Source organism: Pseudophryne corroboree, chromosome 2 (assembly GCF_028390025.1).
Source record: "Pseudophryne corroboree isolate aPseCor3 chromosome 2, aPseCor3.hap2, whole genome shotgun sequence".
Taxonomy (NCBI): Eukaryota; Metazoa; Chordata; class Amphibia; order Anura; family Myobatrachidae; genus Pseudophryne; species Pseudophryne corroboree.
In genome coordinates, this window is record NC_086445.1 from 236,938,278 (window position 1) to 236,954,884 (window position 16,607).

Consider the following 16,607-nt stretch of genomic DNA (forward strand, 5'->3'; position numbering starts at 1 on the left):
ATGTAAGGTACACTTCTGCTTTCCCAGGTGCTTGGATAGTTCTGCCTATATAATTCTACAGTACCCGATATTCCCAGAAGGTCCCCCTTTCCGGTACTGATCAGGCCCAACACTGCTTAGTTTCCAAGATCAGATGGGATCGGGCATAACCAGTGTGGTGTGACTGTAGATGGTGAAAAAGGCGTCACTGATAATCGCCTATATTACCTGTATTGGATGAGAGTGTATATTGAAAATGTGTACACAGAAGGATGAAGCACTGAGTAAATGTGGAGAACAGAAATTAGGAGAAAGTGAGACAGAAGATAGGTTTTACACTTCTGCTGTCCAGTGGAAAGTCCCTGTTGTTTGAATCAACATTGCAGGGCACAACCATATACTGGATGAGAGAGTGTGAAATTGACGATTTGTAGAGAAAATTGTAAGTTGATTTTTATATATTTAATAAATTAAATTGTCAGAGAAAAAATTCAGAGTAATAGATTTCAGATCCAGGTGGTAGTTGTGACTTTATAGGCAAAAGTAGGGGTAGAAAAAAAGTTGATTTACCATCCCTTCAAAAATGCACTTATATCCTTTTAGTCTATTACAAGATAAATGATTCTTAGTCTGTAGCTAGCAATACCACATCAGCAGATTATGTATCTCAAAATGAAACTGTTGCAATTTCTTCAATTTAAGAAAAGAGCAATTGTATCAAATACATACGCCTGGCTTAGGGGGTCATTCCGACCCGTTTGCTCGCTGCGTTTTCACGCAGCAGAGCGAACGGGTCCCTGCTGCGCATGCACTGGCGCCTTTGTGCGCCTGCGCATGCGGCACGGCCGATGGCTGTGGAAGGACATCGATCGCCTCTGCCTGATTGACAGGCAGAGGCGATCGATGGGCGGGAGGGGGCGTTTCGTAGGCGCGATCTGGCCAACGCAGGCGTGGCCGGATCGAACGGGGGGCGGGCCGCAGCAGCTGCGTGATGTCATATGCATCCGCTGCGGGCCGGGGAGCGAGGAGTAGCTCCCGGCCAGCTCGCTAAAGCTGCACTGGCTGGGAGTTACTCCTGAAGTGCAAAGGCATTGCCGCTATGCGATGCCTTTGCACTTCTACGAGGGGGGCCGGAATGACATGCGGGGACGGGCTATCCCCGTGCTGGGCGTTCCCCCGCATGTCAGGAAAGTTGATCGTAGCTGTGCAAAATTTTGCACAGCTACGATCAACTCGGAATGACCCCCTTAGCCTGTAGTATTACCACATCAGCAGGCTATGTGTGAAACTGTTGCAAATTCTTCAAATTAAGAAAAGAGCAATTGTGTTACATATAGGGGTATATGCAATTCCGGACGAATTGCGCCTTTTTTTCGTCCGTTTTAAAATTCGACTGTACTCGACAGCCGCAGCCCTCCCGCCGGGACCATGAATTCAACATATTCGATACAAAACGCATTCGACACTCCCCTTGTCGAATAACGGACCAATCGTCGAGTAGTGGGCGTCCTGAATTCGACTTCCCGCCGTTTTGAGCCCTTTATTAGGGCTTCTTTGCTGCGTGTTCAGCAGCCATTTTGTGAACCTGCAGAGAGGTGTGTGGAGGTGCAGAGCTAGCAAATTGGTTGTTTGCTGTGGCATCGTTTGGACACCCAGCAGGCTTTAATCCAGGACAGACAGGAGGATACCTGTTACCCCGGAGGAGAGTCGTTTTTGGAGCGATTTCTACATTTTTAGGTAAGTACCACATGTGGGTCTGGTGTTGCATGTATGTGTTTGTGTAGTGGGGGTTGCCATGAGGTGTACATGTGGTGTTGCTTTGGGGTGTCTGGGGTATGTATATGTGTGCAGGTATGTGTATATAGCTCCTGCTTGTATTGCTGCATATATTTTTTTTGGAGTTTTGTGTTTTGGGGTAGTTTTTCACGTGTTTTTTTTCCAATAAAATTACTTTTTGGGTCATGCTTTTGCATTGGTGTACCTCCAGCATGTGCAGGGATGCTTTTTGGCTTGTTTGGGGTGATTTTAGAGCGTGTCGGTATCCATGCAGTCGACATGTGATGTTGTTTGTTTGCCAAAACAGGTTTGTTTGCTCCTATTTTAGCACTGGTTGACCTCCAGCATGTGCAGGGATGCTTTTGGCTTGTTTGGGGTGACTTTGAGCGTGTTTGTGTCAGACATGTGGTCGACATGTCATGTCGTTTGTTTGCCAAACATGTTTTTTTGCTCCTATTTTAGCACTGGTGTACCTCCAGCATGTGCAGGGATGCTTTTTGGCTTGTTTGCCGTGACTTTGAGCGTGTTTGTGTCAGCCATGCGGTCGACATGTCATGTCGTTTGTTTGCCAAACATGTTTTTTTCCTCCTATTTTAGCACTGGTGTACCTCCAGCATGTGCAGGGATGCTTTTTGGCTTGTTTGGGGTGACTGTGTTTGTCAGCCATTTTGTTTGTGTCAGCCATTTTGTTTGTGTCAGCCAGTTTGTGTGAGCACTGGTTGACCTCCAGCATGTGCAGGGATGCTTGTACGGGGGTTTTGGCTTATTTGGCTGTTTATTTTTTCTATTTTTTTTTTTATGTGTGTTTAGTCCTGCTTGAGAACTGGGGTCCCAGCAGCATGACGTGTGGTTGCATGTAATTTTGTAATGTGTGTTAAATTTGTAAAAATATTTTTTTTTTCTTTTTACAACAGATGTCCAGGGACAAGCGGCCCCGATCCCCCCCCTTCCCCCCACCCCTCAGAAGAACTTTCCCTGCATACAGTGGCGTAAGTTCGTCCCAGTTGCCCGGAGGCAAGATAAATATTGGTGCCCCCCTGTCATACCCAGGATTAGAACCCATGACCTGTTACACTGACAGCAGATACTTTACTAATGGCGTTATTTGTTCCTGTAGAGGAAACATGAGAATTGTAACTAACTATATGAAGTTACGTGTAATTGTCAGAGAAGTATCTTCATATAATTAAAATTCTCATATTTCCTATACAGGAGCAAACCACTTCATCAGTAAGGTGTCTGCTTCCAGCGTAATAGGATGTGGGTTCTAATCCTGGGTGTGACACTTGTAAAATGTGTATATTCAGTATAATAAAGAGGGTGTGATTTGTAAGGTGCAGGGAACAGTGAGGAAGTCGGCCACTGAAAAGACAGCGGCAGATATCCATTAACTTAATTCAATGGTGTCACAAAATGGGAGGAGAGGTGCCCCCCTACAGAGCAGGAGCCCGGTGGCAGATGACTCCGTTGCCTCCCAGAGTTCTGCCTCTGCCTGCATAGCAACGAGGAGTGGTAGCCGACCCAGGAGGAGGATACGACCGACCAGGCATGCAGTGACCAGCCTTGGTCGTCAAGGGACCAAATGGAGAAGTCAAAGAAAAAGAAAAAGCCTAAAAAGGTAAATACTGACAACACCTGCAGACACAATAGCATCCAACTTGACACACCCTAGTTTGCGCACTGCCATGCACACCTACAGGTATCTTTGCGCACTGCCAGGGATACACACTCACAGGTACATACCGATCTTATTAAATGCATGGGGGGTTTTTTAATCCCTAAAGGCAAGAAGCCAGCCAGAGGAGCAGTCAGAGGAGGAATCCTCTGGTGAAGATGCAGGACCGAAGAAGCCGCGTGGACCCAGATACACTGAGGCGGAAAACTGTGCCCTAGTGGATGGCGTCGACAGGTCCTACGACGTTCTGTATGGACCAAGGGCACAGACCACAGCAGCTAAGACCAAGCGAAACATCTGGGATGCCATCGCGAGACAAGTCACTGCAGTATCTGGAAACCGCCGGAGCACCAGAAACTGCATGAAGCGGTACAGTGATTGCCGCAGACAGACCAAAAAGAAGATGGGGATTCAGCGCCGACATGAGACAGCTACGGGAGGTGGTCCGACTCTCAATCTGAAGTGGCTACCCTGGGAGGACGTTATTAAAAGGCGCATGAACCCTGTCATGGTCCAAGGAGTTCGCGGAGGTGTGGACTCCAGCCGTCCTGCTGGCTTTCCCGAGGAGGAAGAACCGCCCAGAAGACGGAAGACGGCGGGAGATAAGCAGTCCAAAAGGAGGCCTGATGGTAAGAATACATTCAGATGAGCTGTACTAAATCTTTTTTTTTTTTGTATTTGCTAATGTGTTTGTTTGTTTTTCCACAGACACGCCTGCCCAGAGTACATCACCTGCGCGCAGGACATCGCCAGCGCGCGGACCATCACCTGCACAGCAGGCATCGGCAGCAGCGCGCGGACCATCACCTGCGCAGCAAGCATCAGCAGCGTGCAGATAATCACCTGCGCGCCACACATCGTCAGCACGCAGAAAGTCACCTGCGCGCCAGACGTCATCAGCGCGCAGAAAGTCACCTGTGCGCCAGACATCGTCAGCGCGCAGACCATCACCTGCGCGCCAGACATCAGCGCGCAGAACGTCACCTGTGCGCCAGACACCGTCGGCGACCACACCACCAGCTGGGCACCAAACTACATCTCCTGCGCGCAGGCCATCACCAGCTCGTCATCTCTCCAGGAGCTCTGGGACTGTGACCGAAGAGCCTCAACAAGACACTACCCTTGTGGACCCATCACCCGAACTGTTTGAGTCTACAGAGTTAACGGACGAGACTTTTCTTGGGTTTGAAGACAGCCGTGCAGAAGTATCCAGCCGGACCCTTGAAAAGTCTCCAGAATTGAGGACAAGCGAAGCTCCTGGAGCAGCGGCACCTCCGGATGGAGAAGGTTTGTATTTACTTTTTTTTTTTTTGGGGGGGGGGGGGTGGGAGGGGGGGGTGCACCATTTTTGTATAGTTTATTAACTTTAATTTTTTTTCTATTGCAAACAGAGGTGCCACGGACCAGCAGCGGACTTGCGTCGGGGATTGGTTCCTTCTTCAGGCCGGATCTCCTACAGGATTCGTCGGACGACGAGGTGGAAGTGCAGCAGCCTGCTGTTTCTACATCCCTGTGTGAGTAAATATCGAATTGTGAGCCTTCAAACAAATGTATGAATGTGTATACTAATTTCTAATTTTCTTTTCAGCTGCACAAATGCAATTGGTGGCAGACGTACAGGAAGGGCGGGATCCCTCAAATGTTCAGAGGGTACACACCCTGGCATCCGAGATTACTTCCCGCCAGGATACTTACACGAATGTCGTTGGAACCAGACTGGACGCCATTGAGAAGATAATGGAGCAGATGGCAAACGGTCTGGTTGAAATGCAAAAGGCTCATGCCGACAGCACGGCCGAAATGCAAAAGACCAGACGAGAAGATCACAGGGAGACTATGGACATCCTTCACATTCTGGCCACATCCATCAACCGGCTGGTGGAGAACACATCATGCCTGGCACACAGCGTTGACAACATGTCGGAGAGCCAACGACATTCGGCATCCAGCCAACAGATCATCGCAACCACACTGCAGATGATGTACGATAAGCTCCCAGAGCCAGCTCATCAACACGCTGGTGAACCACCACTTCCGCCATCACAAGCCACATGGACGCCTCCTTCCCTTCCTCCACCACCATCCTGGTATAGACGGTCACAGCTGTACCAAGGATATACAGGGATGTACCCCACCCACCAGATGCCTCCACCACCAACACCGGCCGCAACATCTACACCCGCACGGCCACCGAGGCCAAGTCCAGGCATCGACGCCCCATCAGAAGGAAGAAGAGGATCTGGACGGACAACCACCATAAGCCCGGTTGTATTGTTTTATTTACTCTTATGTTTTTCATGTATCCCTTTCTCCCCCTCCCATTAGTTTTTTTTTTTTCTTACTATTGTTTTATATTTGTGTTGGGCTCCCCCACCCGTGACCGGGTACTACCAAGGAGCTTTATGTCTAGGCATACATGCGCGGGCATGTATGCGGGCGCGTGTGGTAACGGATGAAAGCTCCTTGTGGCTACATGTATGATGGGCCAAAGAGCTATTCTGATACCACTTTTTTTTTTAACAAAAAACTCCTTTTTGTATTGGTGTACAATAGGCTTTCACTGTTGTGTGAATTTACTATTCACTAGTGTTTATTTTTGGCTTATTCATAGGATTGGGTGGAAAATTGAAGTGGACGGCGTAGTTCGTGTTGTGCGTACCAAGGTGAGTAAAGCCATGTTTCAATGTATATATTCAAGAAACTTTGGACCGCCTGCCCTTGTGGAACCACACAGCCCAGCAATGGGTCATGCTGGGCTGTGTGGTTCCACAAGTGCAGGCGTGTCAAAGTGCTGACCACTGACACCACTATTCCACTTTGGACCGCCTGCCCTTGTGGAACCACACAGCCCAGCAATGGGTCATGCTGGGCTGTGTGGTTCCACAAATGTTCTTTGGAAAGGAATGAACATGACATCATTAGTGTCTTTACTTAATATGGTTTTTTTTTCACAGATATCTACACAAGAAAAGAATGTAAAGAAGAACAAACACTACTTTTTTTATTTTATTACATTTTATTTTTTATTCCAAAATAAAATACAATTATTTATATTTCTTCAATACATTTTTAAAATGAGAAGTTTTGTGTTTTTCTTTAAATTATTAGTAAATAAAATGTAATATATGAGATGCAGTGGTATTGTGTTAGGTCGCCCATGGTACAGCAGGAGAACTGTCGTGTCCCTTTTCATCCATGATGATTCAAGCAACTTGGGAAGGATACTCCGCAAGACCTGTGGAAGAGAATAGTATGAGGTTCCAGGTATTGGTAATAGTGTCACCTTTCTTCGGAAAAGGAAAAGGTACAAGCAACACTTTGACACAAGCAGGTTACAGCGGCCACAAATGCAACCCTCCGGCACTTGAGAAACTACACATCCAAGCATGCCCTGACACAGCGTAAGCATTGCTGTCAGGGCATGATTGGATGTGCAGTTTTGCAAATGCCGGAGGGCTGCACTTGGGACACGCCGGGGTGACTTGGACAGGAGGGGGTTTGGGGCAATACATCTCACCTGAGGGGGGTTGTCTGCTACATGGCGGAGGTCCAGGTCCACATCACAAGTAGGTCGCCCGTGGTACATCAGGGGAACAGTCGTGTCCCTTCACATCCACGCAACTTGGGAAGGATACTCCGCAAGACCTGTGGAAGAGAACAGTATGAGGTTCCAGGTATTTGTGTCATCCAAACACAAGGTATAGCAGGGGAACTGTCCTGTCACTTCATCCACGCTGGTTCTTGCACCTTGGGAAGGATACTCCGCAAGACCTGTGGAAGAGAATGCTGAGCAAATTTGAGAGCGTTTCTTCCACCCTAGGAAAGAACAAAAGGTCCCAGCAACACTGCGCATATACACAGGTTACTCAGACAAGATGGAGTTTTGGCCAATAAATCTCACCTGAAAGAGTGACTAACATGGCGGTGGTTCAGGTCCACATCACAAGTAGGATGTCCATGGTAGAGTGGGGTAAACTGGTCCAATACTGGAGTGGCTTTGCAGAAGTGTATCCTGGGTAAAACTGTGAAATTATGGGTACATTTTCCTCAGCAGAGTGAAGAAAAAAATATTCTTTTAAAAAATCAATTAAATAATACTTGTGAGTCAAAAAAAATACAAACCAAGTAGATAATCCCTTCAAATATAAATAGATATGCTATTAGCAATCCAAAAAGCAAAAAAAAAAAAAATGTTCAAATTTTTTTTTATTAGATCCCGCCAGCAAAGTGAGGTGGAATAAAATTGACGAAATTGCTGTCGAAAAGCACTGTTGTCGAATCGACATTCTTCAATTGAATATACTTTTGTCGAAAAGCCGCATTTTGACCATTGCAGACATGTCGAATTTTGAAAAAGGCGATTTGCAAAAAGTCGAATCTGAAACGGCAGGTATTTTGACGAAAAGTACTCTATTGCATTGACGAATCCAATTCGACATGTTTTTTTTTGTCGAAAATGCCCCGTTTTTCGACATTTTCATGAATTCAACCGCAATTGCATATACCCCATAGAGAGCAACATGCATGTTTAGGCTACACTGAAAAATGCTATATAAGTGTATTCAGCCAATTGCATCGGTATCTCTGTCATCAGAAACCAAAAGGTTTAGCCACACATTAATTAATTCAAACAACAGGATAATTGATTGTGTGTTTGAATTGCAGAGATAAGATATAGTGCATTTGCAATGAATCCTGACCGGTTGATTAGGTCACAACCAGCCTGTACTTTGGAAAATATGAACAGTAAATATATCAACAGGTATATCTGATATTCTGCTGATAGTAGCAGTCACAGTACTCACTATAAAGGTTCAGCGCCTTAGATTTGTGTAATAAACTATCGAAATGGACACTAATATCACATCGTTTTACTGTATATATAATCAATTGTGGAATCCATATGCTTCTATCAGTTGTTATCCAGCTACTGCAGTGTGACAGATGTCCGGGCGCACACCTAAGTGCCTGACCGGATGCACACCAGTAACTGCGAGAGTGTGTGTAGCTGTCGGCGGTGCCTGCCGGGATTCCAGCGGGATGTGCTGTGGCGCTGTATTCCTTCCTACTGGAACGCCGTATAGGGTGCAGGTCGATGCGCCAGGGAGAAGATACAGCCGCCCATGCTCTGTGTCCGTGTTGGCGGAAGCACAGTGCCGGGCCGGAAGTGGGCGTATTTTTTTTTTTTTTATTACTTGAAGCCCGAGGTGCGGTGCTTCTCACCCAGTGTCTGTGACGAAACGTGCTGGGGGCATAGGATTTTGGACCCTCTCCGAAAGGAGAAGGGCCCCGTTAATCCCCTACCCCTCAGTGCCAAAAGGCCTACTGAGGGGAAAAAGGGACTGTGGGTCCCCCCTTGCCAAAGCGCAGAGGGACCCTATTGTATCCACAAGGTTGGCCGAAGCTTCCCCCTGGGGATCGTAAACAGCCTCTGGCCCTCCCCAAAAGGAGAGGGCCTCGGCAACTAGGGGAGAGGGCGGCCCATAAGGGTCACACCTAAACCCAAACAAAAAACCGTGACGTGACACACTACAAAACATAAATAAGTGCTGGTGCTGTGCACAAGTGCAAAACATGTGCATGTATAAATAAATAAGCCCCAGCCAGAAGGCCAGGGAGGGTATAAAAAATTATCCTTGCCCTAGCCAGAAGGCCAGGGCAAAGGAAAGTGGGTGCAGACAGGAAGGGTTGAAGTGTTAAGTGCTAAAGTGCCTTCGTGCATTGGTGGTCCGAATCCCCAGTGCATTTCCGGCACCCCTGTCCCTTCCAGTACCAGGGGCACAAAACACCTCGAGCTTCTAGCTGCTCCCGACCTCTCAGCCAGACCAAGCTTCATACCCACTCTGTGCCAGGGTCAGCCCCCAGTACGAGAGTAGATACTAGACCAGGCCGTTCCCGCTCCACGTAGGGGGTCCTATTTCAACCCCCAAGAAGGTAGCGGATACTAAGCCCAGTTTTTCTCCACTCTCGACCAGAGGCATTGCCACACCCCGGCATGGTACTCAAGGTGTTTCTCCATTCCACACTAGGAACCTCTCATGCTCCTAGTGTAAGAAAAGGTACTCCACCAAGTGTTTCCCTCGAGCAGGTACTACACTTGATCTTAGCCAAAAGGCCGAGAAGTGGACGTATGTTTCACTCGGAGGACTTGTTCACCTGATCGTCTGATCAGACAGCCCCCGGGTGAAGCGCTATATTGGCCAATCCAACCAATCACAATAACTCGGGTAGAACTCATTATGAGTTGACAGATGTGAGCACTGATTTTCTCAAAAAATAATAATAATGAACGGAGTACGTTGTTATTAATTGTCCTGTATTAAGAAAATGCTTTATTTGTCATATACGTTCAGGGACAGAGAAACTAATACTACTAGTATAATTACCAACATTGTGGTTGTCTATGGGCATGCATGCTTAAATACTAATCCTATTGCTGGGCATTACAATATATGAAAAGTTGTTGTTAAAGAATTATGTATACACACATATGTGCCCATGCACGCACATACACGCACATCAGACTTGCCTACCCTCCCGCATTCAGCGGGAGGCTCCCGTTTTTTCTTTGAGCCTCCCGCTGCCCCGCAAACCTTGCTACGACTCACGGTTTCTATGGTTCCCTGTGAGAATCTGGACTGCGCATGCGGGACCTGCACGGCAGAAGTCTGTGCCGTCATTGTGGGTAGCTGTGACTGTCTGAGCGGAGGCTCTGCACTGCAGCCGTCACCAGGAACAGGAGCTGCAGGCAGAGACTGGATCCGTGTGAGGGCTGAAGGGGGGGCGGGGTAAGCAATGCAGGGAGACACTGTGTTGTGAGGCACTCTCCCTGCTCAGCAACGATCAGCTGTTGCAGATAGCTGTCTCAAGACCCTTCAGTGCCGATCTCCCTACCGTCCCCCCTCAGAGACAGGGTACAGCAGTGGCAGCCAACCCACAGCCGAGGCCCTGCCTGCGACCCCCCTCTTCCCCTCAGAGATGTTAAATATTTTTTTTTAACCTGATACAGCAACGGTACCATCTGGAAGTTGAGGCCCCGCCCCTCTCACAGGCTCCACCCCCTACCACGACCCGCGATTACTTCCCTCTACCACCAACTATGAGGATCCAGCACAGAGCTCCTATAGGTAAGAGCTCAGTGTAGTCCCCATTTCCACAGCACAGCCACCAATATGACAAGTCCAGTGAACAGCAAATTGACAGTGTATGGGCTCAGTATTTTGACATTAAAATAGCATTATGTGTTAGGTCTGAAATCCACCCCGGTCCCCTGAAAGGGCAACAATACAGGGAGGCACTTTGCTGGAGAGGCACTACTCCCTCTCAGGATGCAGTCGGGATGCGGGCATTTGGACTCCCGGCACTTGAATCCTGACACACAGGCAGAAGACAAACAAAATGCTGATGCCGGAATCCCGATACCCGCATCCCGAAGATAAGTGTGCGGACACTGTTAGTGTTAGACCGCAGGGGAGGAGGGGGTTTAGGTTTAGCCACCCCCGGCAGCGGTTAGGCTGCGGGGAGGGGGGGTTTGGGTTTAGGCACCCCCAGTAAGGGTTAGGCTGCAGGGAGGAGGGGGCTGGGTTTAGGCACTCCCAGGGAGGATTAGGGTTAGGCTGCGGGGAAGGAGGGGGCAGGGTTAGGGTTAAGCTGCATGAAGGGATGTGGAAGCAGCGTATCTCACATACGCATCACTGCCTCCCGTAGCCTGCTGCTGCCGGCTGTCCCATTCATGGATATGGGGGAAGTAAGAGCATGCGTATGCACGCTCCCTGCTATCTCCCGCTAAGTAGTGATGAGCACCGAAAATTTTTCGGGTTTTGTGTTTTGGTTTTGGGTTCGGTTCCACGGCCGTGTTTTGGGTTCGAACGCGTTTTGGCAAAACCTCACCGAATTTTTTTTGTCGGATTCGGGTGTGTTTTGGATTCGGGTGTTTTTTTAAAAAAACCCTAAAAAACAGCTTAAATCATAGAATTTGGGGGTCATTTTGATCCCAAAGTATTATTAACCTCAATAACCATAATTTCCACTCATTTTCAGTCTATTCTGAACACCTCACACCTCACAATATTATTTTTAGTCCTAAAATTTGCACCGAGGTCGCTGGATGACTAAGCTCAGCGACCCAAGTGGCCGACACAAACACCTGGCCCATCTAGGAGTGTCACTGCAGTGTCACGCAGGATGGCCCTTCCAAAAAACACCCCCCAAACAGCACATGACGCAAATAAGAAAAAAAAGAGGCGCAATGAGGTAGCTGTGTGAGTAAGCTAAGCGACCCTAGTGGCCGACACAAACACCTGGCCCATCTAGGAGTGGCACTGCAGTGTCACGCAGGATGGCCCTTCCAAAAAACACCCCCCAAACAGCACATGACGCAAAGAAAAAAAGAGGCGCAATGAGGTAGCTGTGTGACTAAGATAAGCGACCCAAGTGGCCGACACAAACACCTGGCCCATCTAGGAGTGGCACTGCAGTGTCACGCAGGATGGCCCTTCCAAAAACTACTCCCCAAACAGCACATGACGCAAAGAAAAATGAAAGAAAAAAGAGGTGCAAGATGGAATTGTCCTTGGGCCCTCCCACCCACCCTTATGTTGTATAAACAGGACATGCACACTTTAACCAACCCATCATTTCAGTGACAGGGTCTGCCACACGACTGTGACTGAAATGACGGGTTGGTTTGGACCCCCACCAAAAAAGAAGCAATTAATCTCTCCTTGCACAAACTGGCTCTACAGAGGCAAGATGTCCACCTCATCATCATCCTCCGATATATCACCGTGTACATCCCCCTCCTCACAGATTATCAATTCGTCCCCACTGGAATCCACCATCTCAGCTCCCTGTGTACTTTGTGGAGGCAATTGCTGCTGGTGAATGTCTCCACGGAGGAATTGATTATAATTCATTTTAATGAACATCATCTTCTCCACATTTTCTGGATGTAACCTCGTACGCCGATTGCTGACAAGGTGAGCTGCGGCACTAAACACTCTTTCGGAGTACACACTTGTGGGAGGGCAACTTAGGTACAATAAAGCCAGTTTGTGCAAGGGCCTCCAAATTGCCTCTTTTTCCTGCCAGTATAAGTACGGACTGTCTGACGTGCCTACTTGGATGCGGTCACTCATATAATCCTCCACCATTCTTTCAATGGGGAGAGAATCATATGCAGTGACAGTAGACGACATGTCCGTAATCGTTGTCAGGTCCTTCAGTCCGGACCAGATGTCAGCATCAGCAGTCGCTCCAGACTGCCCTGCATCACCGCCAGCGGGTGGGCTCGGAATTCTGAGCCTTTTCCTCGCACCCCCAGTTGCGGGAGAATGTGAAGGAGGAGATGTTGACAGGTCGCGTTCCGCTTGACTTGACAATTTTCTCACCAGCAGTTCTTTGAACCCCAGCAGACTTGTGTCTGCCGGAAAGAGAGATCCAAGGTAGGTTTTAAATCTAGGATCGAGAAAGGTGGCCAAAATGTAGTGCTCTGATTTCAACAGATTGACCACCCGTGAATCCTTGTTAAGCGAATTAAGGGCTCCATCCACAAGTCCCACATGCCTAGCGGAATCGCTCTGTGTTAGCTCCTCCTTCAATGTCTCCAGCTTCTTCTGCAAAAGCCTGATGAGGGGAATGACCTGACTCAGGCTGGCAGTGTCTGAACTGACTTCACGTGTGGCAAGTTCAAAAGGTTGCAGAACCTTGCACAACGTTGAAATCATTCTCCACTGCGCTTGAGACAGGTGCATTCCACCTCCTATATCGTGCTCAGTTGTATAGGCTTGAATGGCCTTTTGCTGCTCCTCCAACCTCTGAAGCATATAGAGGGTTGAATTCCACCTCGTTACCACTTCTTGCTTCAGATGATGGCAGGGCAGGTTCAGACGTTTTTGGTGGTGCTCCAGTCTTCTGTACGTGGTGCCTGTACGCCGAAAGTGTGCCGCAATTCTTCTGGCCACCGACAGCATCTCTTGCACGCCCCTGTCGTTTTTTAAATAATTCTGCACCACCAAATTCAAGGTATGTGCAAAACATGGGACGTGCTGGAATTTGCCCAGATTTAATGCACACACAATATTGCTGGCGTTGTCCGATGCCACAAATCCACAGGAGAGTCCAATTGGGGTAAGCCATTCTGCGATGATCTTCCTCAGTTGCCGTAAGAGGTTTTCAGCTGTGTGCGTATTCTGGAAAGCGGTGATACAAAGCGTAGCCTGCCTAGGAAAGAGTTGGCGTTTGCGAGATGCTGCTACTGGTGCCGCCGCTGCTGTTCTTGCGGCGGGAGTCAATACATCTACCCAGTGGGCTGTCACAGTCATATAGTCCTGAGTCTGCCCTGCTCCACTTGTCTACATGTCCGTGGTTAAGTGGACATTGGGTACAACTGCATTTTTTAGGACACTGGTGAGTCTTTTTCTGAGGTCTGTGTACATTTTCGGTATCGCCTGCCTAGAGAAATGGAACCTAGATGGTATTTGGTACCGGGGACACAGTACCTCCAACAAGTCTCTAGTTGGCTCTGCAGTAATGATGGATACCGGAACCACGTTTCTCACCGCCCAGGATGCCAAGGCCTCAGTTATCCGCTTTGCAGCAGGATGACTGCTGTGATATTTCATCTTCCTCGCAAAGGACTGTTGGACAGTCAATTGCTTGGTGGAAGTAGTAAAAGTGGTCTTACGACTTCCCCTCTGGGATGACCATCGACTCCCAGCAGCAACAACAGCAGCGCCAGCAGCAGTAGGCGTTACACGCAAGGATGCATCGGAGGAATCCCAGGCAGGAGAGGACTCGTCAGAATTGCCAGTGACATGGCCTGCAGGACTATTGGCATTCCTGGGGAAGGAGGAAATTGACACTGAGGGAGTTGGTGGGGTGGTTTGCGTGAGCTTGGTTACAAGAGGAAGGGATTTACTGGTCAGTGGACTGCTTCCGCTGTCGCCCAAAGTTTTTGAACTTGTCACTGACTTATGATGAATGCGCTGCAGGTGACGTATAAGGGAAGATGTTCCGAGGTGGTTAACGTCCTTACCCCTACTTATTACAGCTTGACAAAGGCAACACACGGCTTGACAAATGTTGTCCGCATTTCTGTTGAAATACTTCCACACTGAAGAGCTGATTTTTTTGGTATTTTCACCAGGCATGTCAATGGCCATATTCCTCCCACGGACAACAGGTGTCTCCCCGGGTGCCTGACTTAAACAAACCACCTCACCATCAGAATCCTCCTGGTCAATTTCCTCCCCAGCGCCAGCAACACCCATATCCTCCTCATCCTGGTGTACTTCAACACTGACATCTTCAATCTGACTATCAGGAACTGGACTGCGGGTGCTCCTTCCAGCACTTGCAGGGGGCGTGCAAATGGTGGAAGGCGCATGCTCTTCACGTCCAGTGTTGGGAAGGTCAGGCTTCGCAACCGACACAATTGGACTCTCCTTGTGGATTTGTGATTTCGAAGAACGCACAGTTCTTTGCTGTGCTTTTGCCAGCTTAAGTCTTTTCATTTTTCTAGCGAGAGGCTGAGTGCTTCCATCCTCATGTGAAGCTGAACCACTAGCAATGAACATAGGCCAGGGCCTCAGCCGTTCCTTGCCACTCCGTGTGGTAAATGGCATATTGGCAAGTTTACGCTTCTCCTCCGACGATTTTATTTTAGATTTTTGAGTCCTTTTTTTACTGATATTTGGTGTTTTGGATTTTACATGCTCTGTACTATGACATTGGGCATCGGCCTTGGCAGACGACGTTGATGGCATTTCATCATCTCGGCCATGACTAGTGGCAGCAGCTTCAGCACGAGGTGGAAGTGGATCTTGATCTTTCCCTATTTTTGGAACCTCAACATTTTTGTTCTCCATATTTTAATAGGCACAACTAAAAGGCACCTCAGGTAAACAATGGAGATGGATGGATACTAGTATACTTATGGATGACGAGCGACTGCCGACACAGAGGTAGCTACAGCCGTGGACTACCGTACTGCGTCTGCTAGTATAGACTGGATGATAATGATATAAAAAATATATATATATCACTACTGCAGGACAGGTATATATTGTATAATGACGGACCTGCTGGACACTGTCAGCACTGCAGACTCCTAAACTACTAGTATGAAGAAGATAGAAAAAAAAAACCACCACAGGTAGGTATACAATTATGGACGAGCGACTGCCAGTGCCGACACAGAGGTAGCTACAGCCGTGGACTACCGTACTGCGTCTGCTAGTATAGACTGGATGATAATGATATAAAAAATATATATATATCACTACTGCAGGACAGGTATATATTGTATAATGACGGACCTGCTGGACACTGTCAGCACTGCAGACTCCTAAACTACTAGTATGAAGAAGATAGAAAAAAAAAACCCACAACAGGTAGGTATACAATTATGGACGAGCGACTGCCGACACAGAGGTAGCTACAGCCGTGGACTACCGTACTGCGTCTGCTAGTATAGACTGGATGATAATGATATAAAAAATATATATATATCACTACTGCAGGACAGGTATATATTGTATAATGACGGACCTGCTGGACACTGTCAGCACTGCAGACTCCTAAACTACTAGTATGAAGAAGATAGAAAAAAAAACCCCACCACAGGTAGGTATACAATTATGGACGAGCGACTGCCAGTGCCGACACAGAGGTAGCTACAGCCGTGGACTACCGTACTGCGTCTGCTAGTATAGACTGGATGATAATGATATAAAAAATATATATATATCACTACTGCAGGACAGGTATATATTATATAATGACGGACCTGCTGGACACTGTCAGCACTGCAGACTCCTAAACTACTAGTATGAAGAAGATAGAAAAAAAAACCCACCACAGGTAGGTATACAATTATGGACGAGCGACTGCCAGTGCCGACACAGAGGTAGCTACAGCCGTGGACTACCGTACTGCGTCTGCTAGTATAGACTGGATGATAATGATATAAAAAATATATATATATCACTACTGCAGGACAGGTATATATTATATAATGACGGACCTGCTGGACACTGTCAGCACTGCAGACTCCTAAACTACTAGTATGAAGAAGATAGAAAAAAAAAAAACCACCACAGGTAGGTATACAATTATGGACGAGCGACTGCCGACACAGAGGTAGCTACAGCCGTGGACTACCGTACTGCGTCTGCTA

General features: G+C 47.8%; 1 protein-coding gene and 1 pseudogene across 1 annotated transcript in view; one reads left to right on the forward strand and one right to left on the reverse strand.

Annotated features, from left to right (window-relative positions):
- The window catches only part of LOC134991372 (retinol dehydrogenase 7-like), a 250,241-nt gene that overhangs the window by 206,670 nt on the left and 26,964 nt on the right, over positions 1 to 16,607 (forward strand). The window lies entirely within an intron of this gene.
- LOC135051462 (5S ribosomal RNA) lies at positions 53 to 171 on the reverse strand (annotated as a pseudogene).